At 44.3% G+C, this 19,602-nt stretch overlaps 1 protein-coding gene across 2 annotated transcripts in view; it reads right to left on the reverse strand.

The window, feature by feature from the left end:
• Nucleotides 1–12,742, reverse strand: part of SCAP (SREBF chaperone) — a 68,255-nt gene extending 55,513 nt beyond the window's left edge. For both annotated transcript variants that reach the window (XM_005669481.4, XM_005669480.4), the window contains exon 1: nt 12,606–12,742. The gene's annotated coding sequence lies outside the window, so the exon portion shown is untranslated. The remainder of the gene's footprint in view (nt 1–12,605) is intronic.
• Nucleotides 12,743–19,602: the final 6,860 nt, after the last annotated feature.

Consider the following 19,602-nt stretch of genomic DNA (forward strand, 5'->3'; position numbering starts at 1 on the left):
ATTTACACCCTGCCCTATGTTCATTCTGACTTTCTCAGTCTCCCCTGATTGACTGTTCCTCTTGGAAGAAGGTCACAGCTGAATCACCTTTCTGTTCCCTAGAGCACCCAGCACCTCAACCTCATTTTGCACTGAACAGAAAGTCACTGCAGGTCTATCTGTTCATTGTGCTAAACTAGTCCACTGGCGCAAACAATTCATCTTTGAGGAAAAGAAGGTTTTTTTGAAAGTGGCTTTGCAAAATGGACCAATGATCAGAAAAGGAAATTCTGCCTCTCTAAGTATCAAAATTAACTAAATAAGGTGGAAGAATTTTCAGCAGACTAAGTTTACAGTACTGAAAAAAGAAAGGAGTTTTGGTTAATGAGTGAAAGCTGACTTCAGAGAAGTTGAAGCCTGAAAACGCACACATTCAAGAACATGATTACTGCCACATTTAGAATAATTGCTGGGAAGGCATAGCAGTACCCATATTGAAAGAATACCAAATTACATTAATTGGTTGTGATGGTCATCACAAATAACCATGTAGAGGATGCTGACCCTCTTCAGAATGAGCATCAACAAATATATTAAAGATTTTCTTCCACAATGCCAGCTACCAACATTTTCATTCCTTCTTGACCTGGTCACCAATGACTCACAAAGGGACTGAATCGACCACTGCTAAGACCAAGGGCAAAGAATGTGTTTTAAAGTTAGAAACAATCCAGGAGCTCAATGGGGCAACCTTGTCATTTCACAAGATAAGACCTTTGTCCCAGGGGCAGGATGCCCTCAGGCTTGGTCCCTGCTGGCAAGAGTATGGCTAGGACTACCTTCCACTCTCAATCACACATGGACACATTCCAGGTGATGCAGAATGGTGGCCCTGCCTGGTGTGGTCTGCTGGAAAGCATCATGGTTCTTAATGGCTTACCCGAAAGTGGAGATGTGATGAGTCTCTAATACTATCTCAGAAGATTTTTCTGGAGTTCCCGTCGTGGCGCAGTGGTTAACGAATCCGACTAGGAACCATGAGGCTGCGGGTTCGATCCCTGCCCTTGCTCAGTGGGTCAAGGTTCCGGCGTTGCCGTGAGCTGTGGTGTAGGTCACAGACGCGGCTCGGATCCTGCGTTGCTGTGGCTCTGGCGTAGGCTGGCAGCTACAGCTCCGATTCGACCTCTAGCCCGGGAACCTCCATATGCCGCAGGAGCGGCCCAAGAAATGGCAAAAAGACAAAAAAAAAAAAAAAAAAAAAAAAAAAAAAAAAAAAAGAAGATTTTTCTTCATTATTTATTTATTTATTTATTTAGTGTGTATGTGTGCTTTTAGGGCCGCAACCGCGGCATAGGGAAGTTCCCAGGATAGGGCCTGAATTGGAGTGGCAGCTGCCGGCCTACACCACAGCCACAGCAATGCTGGATCCAAGTCACATTTGCAACCTATGCCACAGCTGTGCAGCAACACTAGATCCTTAACTCACTGAGTGAGGCCAGGGATCTAACCTGCATCCTCACAGAGACTATGCTGGGCTCTTAACCAACTGAGCTACATGAGGAACTTTTTATTAAAAACAAGAGCTTTTAATATAAATGCTGCATGGAAGATGATACCACTCCGAACGTAAAACATGCAAAAGAGCTGTTCGTGAGGGGAAGAATGGGAAAGAGAGCCAAGAGATGAGGTGCACTTGGTGCCCTTCTACTTGAACAGTTTTTTCAACAAATTGTGCTGGGAAAAGTGGATAGCCATATGCAAAAAAGTTAAAGCAGACCCTTACCTGACATTATACTTTAAAAATTAACTCAAAATGGAAAAAAGACCTAAACAAAGATTTAAAACTACAAAACTCTTAAGAGGAAACAGAGTAAAAGCTTCAAGATACTAGATTTTCCAAGGATTTCTTGGATATGGCACCAAAAGCAGAGGCAATAAAAGAAAAACGTAGACAAGTTAGACTTCATAAAAATTAATCATTTTTGTGCACTGAAGGAAACTATCAACAGAGTGAAAAGACAACCAATAGAATAGGAAAATACATCTGCAAATCATATATCTAATAAAGAATTAATATCCAGGATATAGAAAGAATTTCTATAACTTAGCAACAAAAAAAAACAAATAACCTGACTGAAATATGGGCAAAGGTCTTGAATAGAATTTTTGCTAAAAAAGATACACAAATGGACAAGCCCATTAAAAAATGCTCAATATCACTAATCATCAGAGAAATATAAATCAAAACCATAATGAGGAGTTTCCGTCGTGGCGCAGTGGTTAACGAATCCGACTAGGAACCATGAGGTTGCGGGTTCCGTCCCTGCCCTTGCTCAGTGGGTTAACGATCCGGCGTTGCCGTGAGCTGTGGTGTAGGTTGCAGACGCGGCTCGGATCCCGCGTTGCTGTGGCTCTGGCGTAGGCCGGTGGCTACAGCTCCGATTCAACCCCTAGCCTGGGAACCTCCATATGCCGCGGGAGCGGCCCAAGAAATAGCAACAACAACAACAACAACAACAACAACAAAAGACAAAAAGACAAAAAAAAAAAAAAAAACCATAATGAGATACTACTTCACACCCACCACAATGGCTCTTATTAAAAAAGTAAAGAAACAAGAGTTCCTCGGAGTTCCCGTCGTGGCGCAGTGGTTAACGAATACGACTAGGAACCATGAGGTTGCAGGTTCAATCCCTGTGCTTGCTCAGTGGGTTAAAGATCTGGCGTTGCCAGGAGCTGTGGTGTAGGTCGAAGATGCGGCTCGGATCCCATGTTGCTGTGGCTCTGGCGTAGGCTGGTGGCTACAGCTCTGATTCAACCCCTAGCCTGGGAACCTTCATATGCTGCAGGAGCGGCCCAAAAAATGGCATAAAGACAAAAAAAAAAAAAAAAGAAAGAAAGAAAGAAACAAGAGTTCCTGTTGTGGCTCAGCGGTTAAGAACACAACATAGTCTCTCTCCAACAATTAGGGTTCGATCCCTGGCCTCGCTCAGTGGGTTAAGGATCCAGCGTTGCTGCAAGCTGTGGTATAGGTTGCAGATGCAGCTCGGACCCTGCATTGCTGTGGCAGTGGGGTAGGACAGCAGCTGCCGCTCTGATCTGACTCCTAGCCTGGGAACTTCCATGTGCTGCAGAGGTGGCCGTTAGAAGAGAAAAAAAAAAAAAAAAGTGAAACAAAAAAACAAGTGTTGGTAAGGATGTGAAAATGGTACAGCCCCTATGGAAGACAGTTTGGCAGGCCTCAAAAAATTAAACATACAATTACATATGTTATTTATGTAACTCCTCTCCTAGGTATATATCCAAAGAACTGAAAACATGGACTCAAACAGGCATCTGTACACCCACAATTATAAATTTCTAAAAAAAGCATTATTCACAACAACAGGTGGAAATTGCCTAAATATTCGTTGACAGATGAAGAGATAAATAAAATGTTCTAATTGTAGAAAATTATTTAGCCTAAAATAGGAATGAAATTCTGATACATGGTACAATAACGATGAATAGTGAAAACATTACGTAAAGTTAAATACCCCAGACACAAAAGGACAAATACAGTACGATTTCACTCATACCAGAGACCTAGAATGGGTAAACTCATAGAGAAAGAAAGAATGATGGTTGCCAGGGCCTGGAGGGAGAAGAGAATAGAGAGTTGTCTAGTGGGTACAGAATTTTTGCTTGGAATGATGAAAAGGTGCTGGAAATAGACAATGGTGATGGTTGCACAACACTATGAATAAATCTAATGTCTCTGAATGCTGTATTTAAAAATAGATCAAGTTGGAGTTCCCGTTGTGGCGCAGTGGTTAACGAATCCGACTGGGAACCAGGTTGCAGGTTCCATCCCTGCCCTTGCTCAATGGGTTAAGGATCCAGTGTTGCCCAGAGCTGTGGTGTAGGTTGCAGACTCGGCTTGGATCCTGCGATTGCTGTACTCTGGTGCAGGCCAGCAGTTACAGCCCCGATTCGACCCCTAGCCTGGGAACCTCCATGTGCCGCGAGAGTGGCCCTAGAAACGGCAAAAAAAAAAGACTAAATAAATAAATAAATAAAAATAGATCAAGTGGGAGTTTCCATCACGGCACAGCAAAAACGAACCTGACTAGGAACCATGTGGTTGCAGATTCGATCCCTGACCTGGCTCAGTAGGTTAAGGATCCAGTGTTGCCCAGAGCTGTGGTGTAAGTTGCAGACATGGCTCAGATCCTATGTGGCTGTGGCTGTGGCATATGCTGGCAGCTATAGCTCTAATTGGACCCCTAGCCTGAGATCCTCCATATGCCACGGGTGTGGCCCTAAAAAGAAAAAAAAAAAAAAACAGATCAAGTGGCAAATTTTATGTTATATATATTTTAACTCAATGAAAATACCACCAGGTAATTTTAAAAGAAAAATATAACAATGAGAAGAGTGGATGATACAAATGAAACAAGTACCTTCAAACTGAGTAAATAACAGACATAACTGATAGATACACAAGGACCGCTGAGCTCTCTTTTGTGTATATTTGAATTTTATAATAAACATTAATAAAGAGGTCGTTTGTAATGTGCAAAAAAGCATTTTCAGAATTTACTCCTTTACAAAATTTAGCAGCAATGATTATATAAGGATCAAAGACCTAAACTTAAGACCTAAAATTACAAACACTCTTCAAAAACACAGGGCAAAAGCTTCAAAACACTGGACTTGACAGTGATTTCTTGGCACACCAAAGGCACAGGAAACTAAAGAAAAAATAAACAGATTAGACTTCATAAAAAATTTTAAATTGTAGGCATCAAAAGATACTATTAACAGGAGCTCCCTTTGAAAAAGGAGTTCCCTTCGTGGCTCAGCAGAAACTAATCTGACTAGCATCCATGAGGATGCAGGTCCAATCCCTGGCCTCGCTCAGTAGGTCAAGGATCTGGTAATCTGGCATTGCCATGAGCTGTGGTGTAGGTAGGTAGCAGATGCAGCTCGGATCACGCGTTCCTGTGGTTATGGTGTAGGCTGGCAGCTGTAGTCAATTTGACCCCTAGCCTGGGAACCTCCATATGCCGAGTGCAGCCCTGAAAAAAAAAAAAAAGGATATCACTTACATGTGGAAGCTAAAATATGACACAGTGCTCCCAATGAACCTATCTACAAAACAAAAACAGAATTACAGACATAGAGAACAGACCTGTGACTGCCAAGGGGGAGGGAGGAAGGGCTGGGGGTTTGGGGTTAGTAGATGCAAACTCTTATATTTAGAATGGATAGACAGGGACTTCCCATCGTGGCTCAGTGGTTAACGATCCTGACTAGGAACCATGAGGTTGCAGGTTCAATCCCTGGCCTTGCTCAGTGGGTTAAGGATCCGGTGTTGCTGTGAGCTGTGGTGTAGGTTGCAGATGCGGCTCGGATCCCGAGTTGCTGTGGCTCTGGCATAGGCCGGCCGCTATAGCTCCAATTAGACCCCTAGCCTGGGAACCTCCATATGCCACCGGAGCGGCCCAAGAAATGGCAAGAAGACAAAAAAAAAGAAAAGAATGGATAGACAATAAGTTCCTACTGTATAGTAGAGGGAATTGTATCCAATCTCCTGGGACAGACCTTAGTGGAAAAGAATATAAAAAAAGAATGAATATATGAATATATATATATACTGAGTCATTTTGCTGTACAGCAGAAATTGGCACAACATTGTAGATCGACTATACTTTAATAAAAATTTAAATAAAAAAATGAGAGAAAGAACCTTGAGAAGCCTACTAATGGTTACTACTGGGATTATACATGATTTAAACCGTGTGTGTGTGCACGAACACATGTGCAAGTGCACACCTATTGATTTTTATTCAACATGGATGACCTGAATTTTTAAAAAAACCTCTAATCCCTCAAGAAACATAGAAACTGCAGGAAAAAGAGAATTAGAACTATAATTGAGAATACAATCTTAATTATATCATCTAAAAATAAGAAGAAAATTGATTTTTAAAAAAAGCAGTTATGTACGTATCTCTTCCTCAATTTACAATGGGGTTATGTTCTGATAAACCCATCCTAAACTGAAAATATCGTAGGTCAAAATGTATTTAATACAATTAACCTGAGCATCATAGCTTAGCCGAGCCTACCTTATATGTGCTCAGAACTTCCATTAGCTACAGATGGGCAAAATCATCTAACACAGAGCCCATTTTATAATAAAGCACTATCTTATACAATTTATTTATTTTTTATGGTCACACCTGTGGTACATGGCCTGCAGCAAATGCAGGTTCCCAGGCTGGGATGGAATTGGTGCTGCAGCTGCAGGCCTACACCACAGCTTGTGGCAACTAGGCATACTTAACCCATTGAGCAAGGCCAGGGATTGAACCCACATCTTTCACAGATATATGTCGGGTTCTTAACAATGGGAACTCCTGATTTATTAAATACCATACTAAAAGTGAAAAACAGAATGACCATCTGGGTACAGAATGGCTGTAAGTGTATCAGTGTTTACCTTCGTGATTGCCTGTCTGGGAGCTGCAGCTCAATGCCGCTGTCTAGCATCATTACTGAATGTGTGATATCTTGGACACCATGGTATAGTCAAAAATTAAGGTGGAGAGCAGCTATATTTGGAAAACTATTCTTGCCAATCTGATGAGATTCAGGGTGAAACATGTAAGCATCACACTCTGGTTTTAGAGCAGGGCTCCCAAAGGGTGGTTCCCTAGGCCAACAGTGGTAGCACCTGGTAACTTGTTTGAAATTCAAATTCAAAGGCCTACCTCTGACCTAGAGATTCTGGAATGGGGTTAAAACAATCCCTCCAGGTTATTCTGATTCACAATTAAGTTTGAGAACCACTGTTATGTAATGATGTCTCACATGGATAAAAATAGCTTATATGGTTAGGAAAGTGTATTTCTTCTTCAAACCCCATTTTGTTTTTTTTTTGTTTTTTTTTTAGCTTTTTTGTCTTTTTAGGGCTGCACCCACAACAAATGGAGGTTCCCAGGCTAGGGGTTGAATCGGAGCCATGGCTGCTGGCCTACACCACAGCTATAGCAATTCGGGATCCAAGCTGCATCTGTGATCTACGCCACAGCTCACAGCAATGCCAGATCCTTAACCCACTGAGCAAGGCCAGAGGTCAAACCCAAAACCTCACGCTTCCTAGTCAGGTTTGTTTCTGCTGTGCCACGATAGGAACTTCCCCATTTTGTTATTTTAACATAAACTCAAGAGTAAACATTAATCTATTCAATTGTGAAATGATAAGCTAGAAGATGACAAAGATATTTTTTAATTAAAAAAAAATTTTATTATAGGGAGTTCCCGTTGTGGTACAGCAGAAACAAATCTGACTAGTAACCATGAGGTTGCAGGTTCAATCCCTGGTCTCACCCAGTGGGTTAAGGATCTGGCATTGCTGTGAGCCATAGTGTAGGTGGCAGACACAGCTTGGATCCTGCATTGCTGTCGCTATGGCATAGACCAGCAGCTACAGCTCCGATCTGACCCCTAGCCCGGGAACCTCCATATGACATGGGTGTGGCCCTAAAAAAGAAAGAAAAAAAAATGTATTATAGTTGATTTACAATGTTCTGTCAATTTCTGCTGTACTGCAAAGGGACCCAGTTATACATATATATACATTCCTTTTCTCACATTATCCTCCATCACGTTCCATCACAATTGACTAGGTATAGTCCCTGAGCTATATAACAGGAGATATTTTTTAATTTGGTAGAATTCTGGAATTACTCATTTTGAGATAATGTACTAACCATTGCAGTGGAATGAACTCTACAATCTAGTCTGTGATAAGGAATCAACGTATTTGGAATTTCAATGTTTAAGTGATTTCAAAATACTCTAAGGTTGGGGAATTGCACAAATACGACTACTACAACTGCCATGTTTGCATAAACTGATTAGTCTTTCTCACTTCAGACTGAATTAACATATTAAAAACAGAAGTGGAACAAAAAAACTAACTTCTAAACAGCTATATCAGTCACTATAGCTTCAAACTTAAGGCAGGTAATACATTTGAGACAAAGACTACTGAAATACCAGATTCTCTTTCACACTCAGACTCCAATTTTTAAAGTAATCTACGACTGGTTGTTAACACAAAATAACCTTTCTCTGATCATGGAGAGTTACAATGAACTTCACTAGACCTCCAACTCAGAAACAAAGGGTTAGCACACCTTATATATATTCAGAAAATACTAAATGTTGGAGTTTCTGCTGTGGCACTACAGGATCAGAACATCTCTGCAGCGCCAGGATGCAGGGTTAATCCCTGGACCTGCATAGCAGGTTATAGGATCTGGCGTTGTAGACTTCCTGTCGTGGCTCCTTGCTTACTGAACCCGACTAGTATCCATGAGAATGTGGGTTCGATCCCAGGCCTTGCTCAGTAGATTAAGGATCCGAAGTTGCTGTAGCTGCAGCGTAGGCTGTTGGCTGTAGCTCCAATTCAACCTCTAGCCTAGGAGCCTCCACATGCTGTGTTGCTGCAGCTGTGGTATAGGTTGCAACTGTGGCTAGGATTTGATCCCTGTCCCTGAAACTCCATATGCCATGAAGCAGCAAAAAAAGAAAAAAGAGAAAATGCTAAATATCAAATAACCCAGTCATTCTTAATGTTTTTGATTATGAACCCCAAACAATGAAAATTCAAGCATATGTCCTCAATGTACGCATATTTAAATATAAATATTTATATTATATTATAAGTGTATGTGTATTATATTAAATAAATACATTTATATTTATAGCATTACCATGCTAATATGAAGTGTACATTATAAAATACATAATAGGAGTTCACATCATGGCACAGTGGAAACAAATCCGACTGGGAACCATGAGGTTGCAGGTTCAATCCCTGGCCTCACTCAGTGGGTTAAGGATCTGGCGTTGCCATGAGCTGTGGTACGGGCTGCAGACATGGCTCGCATCTGGCGTTGCTGTGGCTGTGGCATAGGCCAGCAGTTGTAGCTCCAATTAGACCCCTAGCCTGTGGGTGAGGCCCTAAAAAAAAAAAGAAAGAAAAAAAAAGAAAAATACATACTAAATTTGCTTTGTTTTGTTTTGTATTTAGGTCTGCACCTTTGGCATATGGAGGTTCCCAGGCTAGGGGTCAAATCGGAGCTGCCCCTGCCAGCCTATGCCACAAGCACAGCAATGCAGATTCTGATCTGCTTCTGTGACCTATGTCAACAGTTTGTGGCACTGCCCGATCCTTAACCCACTGAGCAAGGTCAGGGATCGAATCCACATCCCCATGGATACTAATCGGGTTTGTTACTACTGAGCCACAATGGGAACTCCCATAACAAAATTTCAATAATGATAAATTAAAAACAAAGACTGAGAGTTCCTACTGTGGCTCAGTGAGTTAAGAACCCAACTAGAATCCATGAGGATGCAGGTTAGATCCCTGGCCTCACTCAGTGGGTTAAGGATCTGATGTTGCCACAAGCTGTGGTATAGGTCACAGATGCGGCTCAGATCTGGCGTTGCTGTGGCGTAAGCCGGCAGCAGCAGCTCGGATTTGACCCCTAGCCTGGAAACTTTAATATGCCACGAGTGTGGTCCTAAAAATAAAGAATAAAATAAAAATAAACAGACTGTTTTTTGTTCTCTTTTTTCTCCTGAGACCCACGTGCACCCTGATGCTTACGCATACCCCCTCTTTGGACTCTCCTGCAAAGCTGCATAACCCAGCAACCCCACAAGCATTTTCAGGTAGTACCCCTGACCAGTCAAGTGGACAATGTCAAAGACAACAGCGAAATTTTTCTTTGACTTTTTTATAAAAAAAATTTAAGGCCGTACTCTCGGCATCAGCAAGTTCCCAGGCTAAGGGTCAAACTGGAGCTACAGCTGCTGGCCTACACCAGAGCCACAGCAATGCAGGATCCGAGCTGCATTTGAGACCTATACCACAGATTGTGGGTGAGATCCTTAACCCGCCAGGGATCAAACCTGCATCCTCATGGATACTAGTTGGATTTTTAACCCACTAAGCCACAATGGGAACACCCAATAGTCAAATTAATGTCTCCTTCCTGCTGAGTTTCATTATCTCTTTCTCAAGTCTGTGACACTGAGTTCCTCCCTTCACCCCAACACCCTCTTCTGCTACCTTTAACGTGGAAGACAATGGAGAAGACTGCGGACCAGCAGGTGCAAGAACAGCATAAAACACGGAGTCTATTGTTAGACAAACCTGGGTTTGTACCTGGCCTCTGCCTCTAACTCACTACGTGACCCAGGGCTGGTCAGATAACATCTCCAGAACTAATCAGTAAAAGCACTGATGATAACAGTGTCATCTCCCCTGGCTATTATGATGATTAAGTGAGATAAACTTATTAGAGCACCTAGCATGAAATCTAGACAACACAAGTGCTCAATAAATATTTTACCCAGAATTATTCCTTCAGGTGGCAAAAGTCACCTGGACTTTATCCAACTCAGGAAGGAAGCAAGTAACAGCAGAAGTAGCTAGGTGGTAGAGTCCCGCAGACCTGGCTTGAAAGTCTGACCCCCAAAGACAACCTGGGTGACCATGGCAACTCAGTTTCTCTATGCAGGGGAGCAGTCTCATCTGTTCGATGGGAGTGGTGACACAAACTGTACATGGAAGTACCTGTCAAATCCAGTAAAACTAACACTGGTGGCCAGCAAATGGCCACCAATGGTGAGGGTTAACAAAGATCACATAAACCTAAGTGTCAGGCCAGGGTCCTTGGGACACATTCAAAGTAAGCATCCCTGCAGTCTATCACCAAATGCTAATAAATGAAATGTGTACCAAAACTCACAGGTACAGCTCATTTCCCAACTGGACAGTTTACTTGTTCATAGATCACCTTAAGCAACTCACAATCTTTATGCCTCCATTTTCTAGTCATTAACTAGGAGATTTTTTTATACCCACCTCTCAACAGTGAACTAATCCAGATGATGGCAGAGGAGGCCCCAAAACCAGTGATTATAAAGCACATGGAGAACAATGGAGAGGTGTTGTTTTTGCCACAACAGCAAAAAGAAAACAGAAAGCTCTCAAACACCAGACTAATTCACAATAAGTGAGAAATAATCTTTTGCATTTCAATAAATGACCAAAAAATTGAATGTAGAGATAAATTCATATATATCTTGTGTTTTTTACATCATGTGCCCGGGGGGATGCTGCAAATGTATAAAATACCTACAACTTAAACTCTATCAACATACAGGTGGGGAGTTCCCGTCGTGGCTCAGTGGTAACGACCCCAACTAGTTTCCATGGGGACATGCATTACATCCCTGGCCTTGCTCAGTGGATTAAGGATCCAGTGATGCTGTGAGCTGTGGTGTAGGTCGCAGATCCTGTGTTGCTGTGGCTGTGGCCTAGGCAGACAGATGTAGCTCTGATTCCACCCCTGGCCTGGGAATTGCCATATACCAAGGGTACGGCCCTAAAAAGACAAAAAAATTTAAAAAAAGAAAAGAAAAGATACAGGTGTGGAGTTCCTGAGTGGCACAGTGGGCTAAGGATCCAGCATTCTCACAGCTGTGGTGCAGGTCACAACCAGAGCAGAGGTTCCATCCTTGGCCTGGGAACTTTCACATGAAGTGAGTGGGGTCAATACTACTAGTAGTACTAGTACTAGTACTACTACTACAACAAGTGGTCAATTAGGCATTATTCAGTAACACCTAAAACATACAGCCAAATAGACACCCTTGACCTTGACTACCTTATAAAAGCTTCCATTTTTAGCACAATACTCTGAAACGGCAGCACACCAATAAGGACACCGCACAACCAAACTCCACAAACATGTGGTGAGAAATCCAAAGTTAGCATCATTAATGAAATCTTTTCCATGTCCTCTTCACAAAAATTATTACAAAATCCCCAGAAGGAGTTTAGTCCCACAGCTCTGTCACCACGGGTGGGGGAGTAGGTGGCACAAAACAGAAAACTCTTGCCAGGAAGGGATTCTCTGCTCCCCTCGGCCAAGAGCATTTTCGCCTGTACAACGACCTGCAGTTTAAACAGTCTGGATCCAGGGCTCCCTGCAACTAATTTTATCCTGACGTTACAAGCCTGGATGACATACTGAAGAAATAAAACCACCTAAACACAGGCAACATCACTGAGCAATGTTTAGGTATAAGCAATACAGAAAACTAGAAGCCAAGCAAAACCCAGCAAAGAAGCTGTGCGTTGCCTCTTGATTAGATCTTGCAGGAAAAAACAAGAGCGGACAGCGTCCTCGAACTCTGGGAAAACCAGACATTAAAGGAGGTTCTAGAACCCGCAGCTTCCCGGGGGACCGCGGGGCCAGGGGGCACAACGGCGCGACCTCCTCTCGAACAGCGGTCTGGGGTTCCAGGGTGAGGTCTGTGGGCGCGCGGCTGGCCCCGACGGGGGGCGCGGTCGGGGTGGGGGTGGGGACGCGGTAACTCGGCACCCTCTCCAGGCTGCGGTCTCCCGGCCTGGCCCGCATGGCTGCTGGACAGCGCCCACGCCCGCTCGCCGGTGCCCCAGGCGGCCCCTATCCCGGAACTCCTGGAGCCGCGCGCCAAAGGCCCGAGCCCCGGCCCGCGGACAGAAGCCGTGTGGACGCGCGCAGCGGTACCTGTGGCGGAAACAGCTCCCGGGCGGCTGCAGCGGCGACGGCGAGGACGGGGGCGGGACACGGCGTGCGCGCTCCCAGCCCGCGCGGTCCGGTGCGTGGCGCCCGCCCTCTCTCTCCCAGAGGCCCAGTGCCCGCGCAGCTCTCCGCCCCTTCACCTCTCACCTCCTACCTTTCCCCTCCCGCCCCCGCCGCTCTTCGCACGTGCGCCCAGCGGCGCGCGCATGCGTAGTCCAGTCCTCGCCGGCGGCTCTCGCTCGCCCCCAGGTGGACATCGGCCAGTTGACCCGAGGGAGAGGGGCGGGGCAGGGTCGGCGAGCGGGGCGGGGCGAGGTGGACAGACCTGAGCACAGCACCAGAGTTTTAACCACATTACTGGGAATTAGCAAGAACATGTGCGTGAGAAGTTCCTCTTGTGGCTCAGTGGGTTGTGAACCCGACTAGTATCTATGGAGATACAGGTTTGATCCCTGGCGTCACTTAGTGGGTTAAGGATCCAGGGTTGCTGCGAGCTGCTGTGGAGGTCTCAAACACAGCTCAGATCCTGCATTGCTGTGGCTGTGGCATAGGCCGACAACTGCAGCTCGGATTCAACCCCTAGCCTGGGAACTTCCATGTACCATAGGTGTGGCCCTAAAAAGAAAAAAAAAAAACAACACATGATACCCATTTTTCTTTTCTTTTTTTTTTGTCTTTTTGCTATTTCTTTGGGCGGCTCCCGCGGCATATGGAGGTTCCCAGGCTAGGAGTCAAATCGGAGCTGTAGCCACCGGCCTACGCCAGAGCCACAGCAACGCAGGATCCGAGCCGCGTCTGCAACTTACACCACAGCTCACGGCAACGCCGGATCGTTAACCCACTGAGCAAGGGCAGGGACCCAACCCGCAACCTCATGGTTCCTAGTTGGATTCGTTAACCACTGCGCCACGACGGGAACTCCTGATATGCATTTTAATATCTAGGGCCAGTACCCTGTTTTTCTCTATCCTGAATTCCCCTCAGGATGCACCGTTGATGGGAAGTGTATGGCTGCAGTGACTGATGGCTTGACAATGGGCCACATTCATTGCTTATTTAAAATAGTGAAATGGTAGGCAATTTTTTTTTTTTTTTTTTGTCCACGAGCTCCATTTAGCTCTATCTAGCCAAAGCTCAACCTTACTTTGTGTTGCTCCCCATGGTAAATTCAAAATTAAAAAAAAAAAAAAAACTAAATGAAGTTTAGGAGTTCCCTTCGTGGTTCAGTGGTTAACAAACCTGACTAGGAATCATGGGGACACAGGTTCAATCCCCGGCTTTGCTCAGTGTGTTAAGGATCTGGCATTGCCGTGAGCTGTGGCGTAGGTTTCAGACGCAGCTCGGATCCCGCATTGCTGTGGCTGTGGTGTAGGCCAGCAGCTGTAGCTCCAATTAGACACCTAGCTTAGGAACCTCCAATATGCTGCAGGTGTGGCCCTAAAAAGAAAAAAAAAGCAAAAGAATAAATGAAGTTTAGGGATCATCCAGAAGGGATAATTCCCAGTACATAGATTCCATGCTGGGCCAAACCTCATGACATTCTTGAAAAATAGGGGCTGGGTCTATTTTACAAATAAAGAAAACTTCCTTAAGAGGGGAGAATATTCGGGAGTTCCTGTTGTGGCTCAGTGGTTAACGAATCCGACTAGAAACCATGAGGTTGCCGATTCAATCCCTGGCCTTGCTCAGTGGGTAAAGGATCTGGTGTTGCCATGAGCTGTGGTGTAGGCAGGTGCCTAAAGCTCCAATAAGACCCCTAGCCTCAGAACCTCCATATGCTGCAGGTGTGGCCTTAGAAAAGACAAAAAAGAAGGGAGAATATTTGCCCGAGGTCACGCTGATAAGTGACCAAGCAGGCAGCCACAGGACTCTGGGTTCCAGCCCACTGCTCAGCTACCTCAGCCTGTCAGGGACACAGGGAAGGGTGATTCATGAAGATAGAGCTCTGTCTTCGCAACCGCTTGCACTAATGATCATGCTCCTCATGAATTAAGCATTAGTAATAGAAGCTCACAACGTGATTAAAGTGGAAAGGGCTGCTTCAGATTCCCTCTATTTGAATTCTGGTTCTGACACACGGCAGAAGCTGCTTCGTGGCCAGGAAAATTAACTTAACCTCAGGGAAACTGGACATAAGAGTTAGGTCCCAAGATGCAACAACCAAGGAAGCTGACCTCTCTGGTTTTCAAAACAATTAAATCAGGAGTTCCCGTTGTGGCGCAGTGGTTAACGAATCCGACTAGGAACCATGAGGTTGCGGGTTCGGTCCCTGCCCTTGCTCAGTGGGTTAACGATCCGGCGTTGCCGTGAACTGTGGTGCAGACGCGGCTCGGATCCTGCGTTGCTGTGGCTCTGGCGTAGGCCGGTGGCTACAGCTCCGATTTGACCCCTAGCCTGGGAACCTCCATATGCCGTGGGAGCGGCCCAAAGAAATAGCAAAAAGACAAAACAAACACAAACAATTAAATCAGTCTGAACACATGTAAAATGCTTAGATTCCAATAAGCAGCAACTGTTCTAATAAACATGATAGTCAATAAAAATATGTAAAATCTCCAAAAAAAAAAAGTAAAATCTCCATGTTGCCTTTATTAGCTGTCAATTTCCTACCATGTGTCAGAAACCAGGGATGTACATTTATTCTCTGCACTACCAAAGTTAAATTAGCACATACCTTTAAACAAAACCATAGAGGCAAATATGACAAGGAGTATTACAGAGGTCATAATAGCAGCCAATAATAACAACAAACTGTTGAATGTTGGCTCCTTGCCAGAGATGGGCTTTACAACATATTACCTTGCGTAATCCTTATGATGGCCTTTAGAGGCAGGTAAGATACACTCCATTTCAAGGATGCAAACTCTAAAGAACCCAGAGCTTTAACAAATTGTTGAATTCATGCAGTGGCAGCATCAAACGTCGATCTGACCAACCCCAAAGCCCCTGAACTTCTGCCTCTGTGCTTCCAAGTGCTGTGAGTGGAAGGGAGTGGGATGGCAGGGAACCAGAGTAGGAATCACGAAGAGGATGATGTAGAAATAGGACCTAGCAAGGTAAGAGTTTGCCAGGTGATAAGAACAGCAGCAGTGGAGTTCCTATTGTGGCTCAGCCAGTTAACAACCTGACTAGTATCCATGAGGATGCAGGTTCAATCCCTGGCCTCGTTCAGTGGGTTAAGGACCTGGCGCTGCTGTGAGCTGTAGGGTAGGTCGTGGATGAGGCTCAGATCTGACGTTGCTGTGGCTGTGGTGTAGGCCGGCAGCTGCAACTACAATTCGACCCCTAGCCTGGGAACTTCCCTGTGCCCTGGATGCAGCCCTAAAAAAGACAAACTAAAAAAGAATAGCAGCAGTAACTAATGCTTAAAAGTCAAGGCAACCTTACATGTCATCAATTATTTGACCCTGACAACTCTTCATTTTTTTACTTTTTTGTCTTTTGTCTTTTGAGAGCCGCACCCTCGGCACATGGAGGTTCCCAGGCTAGGAGTCTAATTGGAGCTGTTGCCGCCGGCCTATGCCACAGCCACAGCAACACCAGATCCAAGCCTGATCTTTGACCTACACCACAGCTCATGGCAACGCTGGATCCTTACCCCACTGAGTGAGGCGAGGGATCGAACCCAAAACCTCATGGATCCTAGTCAGATTCATTTTCACTGTGCCACATGGGAACTCTGACCCTGACAACTCTTTAAACCATCTGAGACAGGGTTATTTCCCAATTTTGTAGATAAGGAAACTGAGGCCTGGAGAGGTTAACCTTGAAAGTAACTTGAACAAGGTGATTAGAGTCAATTACTTCATTGTTCTTTTCCCTATATGCAGACCACACACTGCTATTGACATGCACATGAGTGTCTATATGGAAATATGTTTTCATTTCTCTTGAGTAAACGCCTAGGAACTGAATGGCTGGGTCATACAGTAAATCTATATGTAACAGTTTTAAGAAACTGCCAAACTTTTCCAGAGTGGCTGCATCATTTTTACATTCCTACTACAATACATGAGGGCTCCAATTTCTCCTTATCCATGCTAACACTTGTAACTGTCAGTCTTTTTGATACAGCCTATTCATTCATTCATTCATTCATTCATTCATTCATTATGGTCATATCCATGACATATGGAAGTTCCTGGGCCAGGGATTCAGTCCAAGCTGGCTGCAACCTACACCGCAGCCACAGCAATGCTGGATGCTTTAACTCATTGCCCTGGGGATCGAACCTGTGCCTCTGCAGTGACTGGAGCAGATTCTTAACACAATGCACCACAGCAAGAACTCCGATCCAGCCATTTTAAAACCATTTTAGTGGTATTTCCTGGTGGTTTTAATTAATTTGTATTTCCCTAATGGCTAATGATGTTGAGCATCTTTTTATGTGCATTTTGGCCATTCCTATGCCTGCTTTAGTGAGATGTCTATACAGATCTATAACCATTTTTTTTTAACAGTGTGGCCAAAAAAGAAGAAGGAAAAAAAGCCAGCAAGTTCCTCAACATGGCTTATGAGGCATATAGTTCTACTACTCAAATCTAACCAGGCTAGGAATTCCTACTGTGGTGCAACGGGATGGGCAGTGTCTTGAGAGCTGAGATGCAGGTTCGATTCCCAGCCTGGCAGAGTGGGTTAAGGATCCAGTGTTGCCGCAGCTGTGGCTTAGGTCACAACTGTGGCTCAGGTCACAACTGTGGCTCGGATCTGCTCCCTGGCCCAGGAAATCCATACGCTGTAGGGCAGCCAAAAACCAGGCTAACCAGGCTAACAGAGGTAAACAAAAAATTACAGGTCATCTCCACCCACAAGTAGATGGTGAAGTATCACAAGAAATAAATCTCAGGATTAATTTTAAAATTTTAGCAACCCTAACATAAACAGCAGTTTATTAAAAATACAACAAATACCCAGTAAGACAAAACATAAGTGGAATTCAAGACTCACACAAGAGACAGAATTGTTACCATGCTGATCACATTCACAAGAAAAAGTGTCATCACCCGTAAGGCTGAGTCTACAGAATTCATGACTATCAGTTAAATTCATGAGAAAGTCTATAGAATTCAATGACTACCAGTTAAACTTTTGAAAAGGGGGATAGGAAACTGAGGAGAAACATTTCTTTCTCCTTTCACTCTCTAAGATTATTTTGTTAAACTGACTTGATAATTATTATTATTTTTTTTTTGTCTTTTTGTCTTTTGTCTTTTTGTTGTTGTTGTTGTTGCTATCTCTTGGGCCGCTTCCGCGGCATATGGAGGTTCCCAGGCTAGGGGTTGAATCGGAGCTGTAGCCACCGGCCTACGCCAGAGCCACAGCAACGCAGGATCCGAGCCGCGTCTGCAACCTACACCACAGCTCACGGCAACGCCGGATTGTTAACCCACTGAGCAAGGGCAGGGACCGAACCCGCGACCTCATCGTTCCTAGTCGGATTCGTTAACCACTGTGCCACGACGGGAACTCCTTGATAATTATTTTTAAATTAATAATTAAGATATAAAGTGTTTCCTATTCCATTAAAAACAGAAATTAAACAATAAGTAGTTTCACACCACTTTTATCTAACAATTTTTTTTTCTTTTTTGTCTTTTTAGGGCCACACTCTCAGCACATGGAAGCTCCCAGCTAGAGGTCAAATCAGAGCTGCAGCTGCCAGCCTACACCACAGCTCATGGCAATGCCAGATCCTTTCACCCACTGAGTGAGGCCAGGGAAGGAACCTCATGGATATTAGTTGGGTTTATTACCTCTAAGCCACAATGGGAACTCCACAAATTTTTTAATGCTGGTTAAAGTTATTCAAGGGAGGAGTTCCTGTTGCAGCTCAGCGGTAACTAGTAGCTATGAGCACACAGGTTCAATCCACGGCCTCAATCAGTGGACTAAGGATCTGGCATTGCCATGAACTGTGGTGTAGGTGGCAGATAAGGCTTAGATCCCACGTTGCTGTGGCTGCGGCATAGGCCAGCAGCTATAGCTCTGATTCGATCCCTAGGCTGGGAACTTCCACATGCCATGAGTGAGGCTCTACAAAGACTAAAAAAAAAAAAACCCAAACTTTACTTTCCAAAATATTACAAAGATTAATAAAATTAGGTTGATACCAGATTTTAATTGATAAATGACTAACGGTGTGGAATAGATACTATACCCATGGGAAAATACAGAAAATTATATCCTAATCATTAACCCAATGTTGGCGGAGGAAACTATAGATCACTGTTAACTGGCACCATCATGCAAAGAACTACCTAATAACATGTGATGGCCAGTCCACTCCTTCATTCAGAACTTCGACCTCAATCACAGCCTTATAAATTAACTGTACTTCAATAAAACTTTTAAGAAAAGGGAGTTCCTGTTGTGGCGCAGTGGTTACCAAATCCACCTAGGAACCATGAGCTTGCGGGTTCGATCCCTGGCCTTGCTCGGTGGGTTAAGGATCCGGCGTTGCTGTGAGCTGTGGTGTAGTTTGCAGATGTGGCTCAGATCCCGAGTTGCTGTGGCTGTGGCTGTGGTGTAGGCCGGCGGCTACAGCTCTTATTAGACCCCTAGCCTGGGAACCTCCATGTGCCATGGGTTCGGCCCTAGAAAAGACCAAAAAAAAAAAAAAAAGCCTTAAAAAAAAAGACATACAGGAGTTCCCGTTGTGGTGCAGTGGAAACAAATTCAACTAGGAATATGAGGTTGTGGGGTTTGATCCCTGGCCTTGTCTGGTGGGTTAAGGATCTGGTGTTGCTGTGAGCTGTGGTGTAGGTCGAAGACTTGTCTTGGCTATGGCCTTGCTGTTGCTGTGGTATAGGCTATCAGCTGTAGCTCCGATTAGACCCCTAGCCTGGGATCTCCATATGCCAAGGGTGTAGCCCTAAAAAGCAAAAAAAAAAAAAAAAAGACATGTAAAACTAGTGTTTTCAATAAAAAGAGAATAAAATGACTTGGCCAAAAACAAACAAATGAACAAAATAAAGAAATTCCA

Source organism: Sus scrofa, chromosome 13, assembly GCF_054392235.1.
Source record: "Sus scrofa isolate SSC_HxYL_T2T_F1_AM1 chromosome 13, Sscrofa_HxYL_maternal_Yorkshire_Landrace_v2.0, whole genome shotgun sequence".
In the NCBI taxonomy this organism is placed as follows: domain Eukaryota; kingdom Metazoa; phylum Chordata; class Mammalia; order Artiodactyla; family Suidae; genus Sus; species Sus scrofa.